The sequence below is a fragment of the Capsicum annuum genome, chromosome 11 (assembly GCF_002878395.1).
Source record: "Capsicum annuum cultivar UCD-10X-F1 chromosome 11, UCD10Xv1.1, whole genome shotgun sequence".
Lineage (NCBI taxonomy): Eukaryota > Viridiplantae > Streptophyta > Magnoliopsida > Solanales > Solanaceae > Capsicum > Capsicum annuum.
Window position 1 is genome coordinate 31,022,484 of NC_061121.1, and position 6,673 is coordinate 31,029,156.

Genomic DNA, 6,673 nt, shown 5'->3' on the forward strand with positions numbered 1-6,673 from the left:
AGTTCCTAAGGGGAGGTTCATATCATATCTTAGAGCCCAAAAGTTAATTTCTAAGAGTTGTATTTATCATTTGGTCCGGGTTAAAGATTCTAACTCAGAGGGTCCTTCCTTACATTTCATTTTGATGGTGAATGAATTTCCTAAGGTCTTCCCTGGTGACTTTTCTGGTGTCCCTCCTGATAGGAAGATTGATTTTAGGATTGATCTTATTCTGGACACTCGTCCGATCTCTATTCCCCCATATAGAAGGCTCCAGCTAAGTTAAGGGAGATTAAGGAATAATTAAAAATTTTTTTAGATAAGGGTTTCATCCATCCTAGTGTATCCACGTGGGGTGCATTGGTGTTGTTAATGCATAAGAAGGATGGTTCCCTTCGTATGTGTATTGATTACTGACAATTGAATAAGGTGACGGTAAAGAATAAGTACCCTCTTCCAAGGATAGAAGATTTATTTGATCAGCTTCAGGGTGATAAGTTTTTCTCCAAGATCGATATTCGATTCGGGTATCATCAATTAAAGATTAGGGAGGTGGATATCCCTAAGACTGCCTTTCGTACCCGATATGGACATTTTGAGTTCTTGGTTATGTATTTTGGGTTGACTAATGCCCTAGCGATATTTATGGACTTGGTGAATAAGGTCTTTTATCAATTTCTGTATTTGTTTGTTATTGTATTCATAGACGATATTCTGGTGTACTCTAAGAATGAGGTGGATCATGTCGATCACCTCTGGATTGTATTGCAAGCCTTAAAAGAGCAACAGTTGTATGCCAAATTTTTGAAATATGAATTCTAGTTGAATATTGTCACTTTTCTGGGTCATGTAATAGCTAGTGAAGGGATCATAGTGGATTCGTAGAAGGTTGCAGTAGTTAAGAAGTGGACTAGACTTACGACTCCAATCGATATTTGAAGCTTCTTGGATTTAGCCAGTTACTACAGGAGATTTGTTGAAAGTTTCTCTTCCATAGCTGCCCCATTAACCAAGGTGACTCAGAAGAAGGTAAAGTTCTTTTGGTCCGATGCTTGTGAGGGTAATTTTGAAAGGTTGAAGGATAAATTGACTTTGTCTCCAGTCTTGACATTATCTAAAGGCACTGATGGATTTATGGTCTATTGTGATGCATCTTATGTTGGGCTTGGTTGCATTTGATGCAGCATGGAAAGGTAGTGACTTATGGTTCTGGTCAATTGAAAGTGCATAAGAAGAATTATCCAACTCATGACTTAGAATTATTAGCCGTGGTGTTAGCATTAAAAGTTCGACATCATTACTTGTATGGAGTGAATGTGGATATATTTTATTATTGTAAGATCTTGCAATATGTGTTCACTTAGAAAGAGCTAAATCTCAGACAAAGGAGGTGGTTTGAGCTACTCAAGAATTACGACATGAGTCTTCACTACTATCCAGGTAAAGCTAACATGGTTGCTGGAGCTCTTAAAAGGTTATTCATAGGGATTCTAACTTATGTGCATGAGGATATGTGGGAATTGGTGAAAGACATTCACCGTCTGTCTAATCTTGGATTTCATCTCTTGGACTAAAAAAATGGTGGTGTATTTGTTCAAGAGGTGGCAAAGTCATCTCTTAGTGCTAAGGTAAAACAGAAGCAAGTATTGGATCCTATCTTGATACAAATCAAGGGGGATGTAGGTGGGCAAAAAGTGATAGCCTTTGAGATTAGTGGTGATGGTACTATCCGGTACTAGGGGAGATTGTGCATTCCCGGTGTAGATGGGTTGCGAAATAGGATTTTGGCCAAAGCTCATGAGTCACATTACGTTATTCATCCTGGTTCGATGAAGATGTGTCATGATATTAAGGAAATCTATTGGTGGAACAATATAAAGTGAGATATGTCCAATTTTGTGGCTAAATTCATAGTGTGTTAACAGGTAAAGGTTGAGCATTTGTTGCTCAAAGTGTTGTATCAAGAAATTGTATTGCCTGTGCGGAAGTGGGAAGTGATTAAAATGAATTTCATCCTCGGTCCCAAAATTAGTTTGATTTGATTTGGGTCATCATGGATAGGATGACATAGTCTGCTCACTTTTTACCTGTGAGGACAAATTTCTCGATGGGGGATTATGCTAAACTATTTATTGAGGAAATTGTGAAGTTGCATGGGACACCTATTTCTTTCATGTTAGATGATGGTGCTTAGTTCTCATCACACTTTTAGTGGTTGGTTCATAGAGGTTTAGGGACTAAAGTAAGTTTTAGTACGGCTTGCCATCCGCAGTAGGATGGGCAAGTAGAAAGGTCTATTAAGACATTGAAAGATATGCTTCAGTATTGGATGATTGACTATGGTGGTTGTTGGGTTGAACATTTACCTTTTATAGAGTTTTCATATAATAATATCTACCACTTTAGCATTGGGATGGCTTCGTTTAAGGCCTTGTATAGTAGGAGGTGTAGGTCTCCTATTGGGTGGTTTAAGGTCGGTGAGGAAGAGATGTTTGGATCAAATTTATTTCACCAAGCCATGGAGAAGGTGAAGGTGATTCTAGATAGAATCAAAGCTACCCAAAGTCTCCAAAAGTCCTATGCAGATGTGAGGCTTAGAAAGTTAGAGTTTGAGGTAGAGGATAAGGTGTTCTTGAAGGTATCTCCCATGAAGGGGGTAATGCGGTTTGGGAAGAAGAAGAAGCTCAATCCCTGGTATGTTAGTATGTATCTGGTCTTGATGAGGGTTGGTAATGTTTCATATGAATTGGAGTTGCCCTCTAGTTTGAGCTCCATTCACCCGGTGTTCCACGTATCGATATTGTGGAAGCGTGTGGGTGATCCATAGCTAATTGTGCCTATCAAGGATATTGGTATTTCAGATTCCTTGTCTTATGAGGAGATCATGGTTGAAGTCTATGATTGGCATGATCATTGGTTGCAGACCAAGGATGTAAATTTGGTAAAGGTTCTATAGAGGAAACACATGGTTGAAGAGGCTAGTTGGGAAGCCGAAGAGGACATGAAGTCCAAGTATCCATTCCTATTCTTTATTCCAGAAAATCATGCTTGAGGTATGTGTTTGTTCTTAACATCCTTGCATTCTGTCTTTGTTAAAGGAAGATTGTGAATTCCTTGGTATTTCATTTTCTATCTAAAAGGTAAGAGTAGATATATTTGGGGTTTAATCGTGCTAGTCAATGCCTTCTTTAATCATTGGAGGACGAATGATCCAAGTGGGGGAGAATTGAAACACCGTGGATTATGGTCATTGAAAATTAGTTGAGCTTTGAGCTCACTGCCTTGATTATTATTTTATAATACAAGTTGTATGGTATCTTGATGAGTTACATAGACCTAGTCATAAGGTGTCTATTGGAGGGTGTTTGGGTTTCTTCCTTTGTTACGACTTGGGGATACAAGTCGTAAGGGCTGGTGACGGGTCGTTAGGATGAGCCATAACCAAATCAGTAAGTTTATGGCTCGACACTACTCTGTGTATGAGTGGCTTACTAAGAGCCATGGGGAAATATTATGAGTCATGCGGTAAAATTGTAGGTTGTCCAATGTCTAACCTATTTAAATTATGTGTTGCCTATGACTGGACCTAACAAGTCGTAGGGTCTGGTTACGAGTTGGGTGGTTGGGTCATTAGGTTGAAAGTGTATGGGATCTTGGTCACTGTCTTAGTTACGACTCGGGGTCACCAGTTGTAAGGAGTGGTTTCGAGTCAATGGTTGACTCGAGGCCAAGGGCGACTCTTTTCTGATTTCTAAGTTAAGGGCAATCAGGATATTTCCCACTTTAACCCCTTGGACCCCACCACATAAAACCTTCCTTGGGAATTAATTATCCTATCATTCCTAATAAAACACTCCCAAAATACTCTCTCAAACTCTCTGTTCAAGCTAAGGCTAGGCTTTCAAAGAAAGTGATCATCTAGGATTCTAAGGGTGCTATCTCTTCCAAATTTCTTGGTATTTCAGCCATTTTACTCTTCCCTCATTGTTATTTTATTAAAAACACATGTTTTGACGTATGGATTTCATGGTATTATTATGATTTTGAAATAAAGGTAAGGGGTTTTGAATGCTTATTATTGAATAATATTTTCCCATGGTTTAATTATGGTGTTCTATGTTTTAAATATGGTTTTGAACATGTGAGTGCACGGGTATATGGTTGAACTTGAGAATGGTAATTTTCTCTAAACTTGTGACTTTTGAAGTGGTTATGACCCCAACCCTATATTGTAAATTTTTTTTTCCAGTTATGAGAAAGGTAAAAATTTGAATTGAGCGTACAATGGAATCCCCAAGATGTTTGGTTTGATTTATTACTTGAATTAATACCTTGCATAAATGTCAAAATATTTAATGATGATTTTGGAAACCTTGTGGCGGTACACGGGAGTCTCCTAAGTGATTTCAATAATGGAGTCTGCGGGGTACACAAGAATTCCCTAAGTCTTGGCTAATAATATTGTTTGCAAACTATAATCAGTATGAAGATAGAACTTAATAATGCCTTAATAATTGACTCGTGGTATTGGTGGCTGGTTATGTGTCAAATGTTTTAATTAGGCAATAACGGGGGTTGTGATAGTTAGACGTGAAGGTGTGAGTCCGAAGGACGGATGAAGTTTGGTGTATTTATGCACTTTAGTGACGCTTTCCTAACTCATTTAGCCTTGTTTTGAGGATTTATTGAGTTCTTTATGAGTTTATGTTGATATAAATAAGAATCTAAGTGTTTAAGTAGCGAGTTACAATGTGTAAAGGTATTTTCAAACAAGTTTGTACATAATTGGATAATTCAGAGATGAAATGAGAAAACTAGCTTGAGCTAGATGTCGTTCTTGTCTATCGTGGTGGTATCTAATTTGTTAAATGACTTCTTAATGGTTTGAGTGTGTATGTAAGTGTAGAAAAACTTTTTTATAATGTACAAAGTTTAATTGTAGCAACCCAAGAGTCGAAACAATAAGTTAAAGATCAATGTGAGCAAGCCTAGTCTTAGCTCGTCGTTATGTAATGTGTGTTACTTTGAGCTCTAATCCGTGGTGTATGATGATTTAGGATGCATTAGCAGTTGATTATGGTGATATATGGATGATTTAAAGGCTGTAAATCAACACTAAATACTCCATAAAGGCTTGGGATGAATGGCAAAGGCTTAACACAAGATTGGACGTCAAAAAGGACTTTCCAGTGAGCCTACGCGTATTGGCTGCACCACGGACATAGCTCCACGTGATATTCAATTCCCTGCAATATGTAAGGATCCATTTGGATTATCCCATAGGCATCCACCAACGCAACGTGAACCTCTCCCCATACACGGCTTAAGTCCTTAAATATAAATACAACGCATTGTAATACATTATGGACACTTTTGGGACGTCTTTGGGAGCTTGTGGAGGCTTCTCAACAAGAATTTTAGGGGTTTTCTCTATTTTAATTAATTGATTCATATATTTAATCATGTATTCAATTAATTGGATTACGGTTATGTAAGGCCAAGAACATGTTTGCAATCATCATGAATTGAGTTTGTTTGGATTGCTCATCATATTTGGTTGTTTGTTAATCCTTGTTTTAACTATTTTGAGGCTTCGCGACCCTTAGAATACATATATTATCGACCTTGTGATCTCGGAAGGGGGAATAGGAAGATAGAACGTGGGGATGAATAGAGTACGGTTCTTATTCTTTTATAAAATAAGGAATTTGAATTAGCATCAAGGATAGGGATATAACTAGAAACCTTGATTGGTTCCCATGTAGGATGATAGCTCTAAGCACTTAATTGGATTATTATGTCCCTGCTCAATGATGTAGTTGTAATGTTCGAGTTAGGTAGACGATTAGAGGTTGGGTGACCATGATCATGCGATAAACCCTATGAATCAGTAACCAAAATGAGAAATCTAGAGAATGAAGTTCTATAGCGTAGTATGATTATTCGAAGTGCCTTAACCCTGGGTGTTCCTTCTATGATTGTCTCAAGTCTTTACTTTACACACTGTTTACTTTACTTTTAGTTTATCAATTTCAAAACTCTTTTGGTTACACTTGCACTAAGTTAATCTTAATAGTGAATGGGAATTTGATAGTTTCTTAACAATATTGCTTGTGAGATCAATACTTGGCTTGTAAAAAGGCAACTTTACTACTTGTGACATCATGTACACTTGCATATGCGCTTGGGCGCAATAAGTTTTTGGCACTGTTGTCGGGGATTGGTAATTTGGAAACTGTTTTATTTTTAGTTTTACTCTTTAGATTTCTTTGGTTCTGTACACTTGATATTGGTTTTGTATTTGCAGAAAACAGGTTTACAGACTAGTAAGCGGGCAAGGGATAGGGATTTGGTTGAACCAAGCCCCGAACCCAAGCAACACTTCCATCAACGAATGAGAGAAGCAATCTTTCTCCCCTGTATTTCTCAAATTAAAGAATATCAAGATAATCTTGCTCTTATGGCTCAAGAACAACCAGACCGCAGGACAGATGGAGAAGTGGTGATCCCACTTCCAAAAAATTTGAACTCTCCTTTTCAAAAATCGGCCGTTGGAGGTAATTTTGAGCTGAAGCAGAATATGGTGCAACTTCTGATCAGCAGTGGACAATTTACCGGGCTTTCACATGAAGATCCACAAGTCCACCTGCAAAACTTTTTGGAGAACAGTGACATAGTCATCCCTATGTGTGTG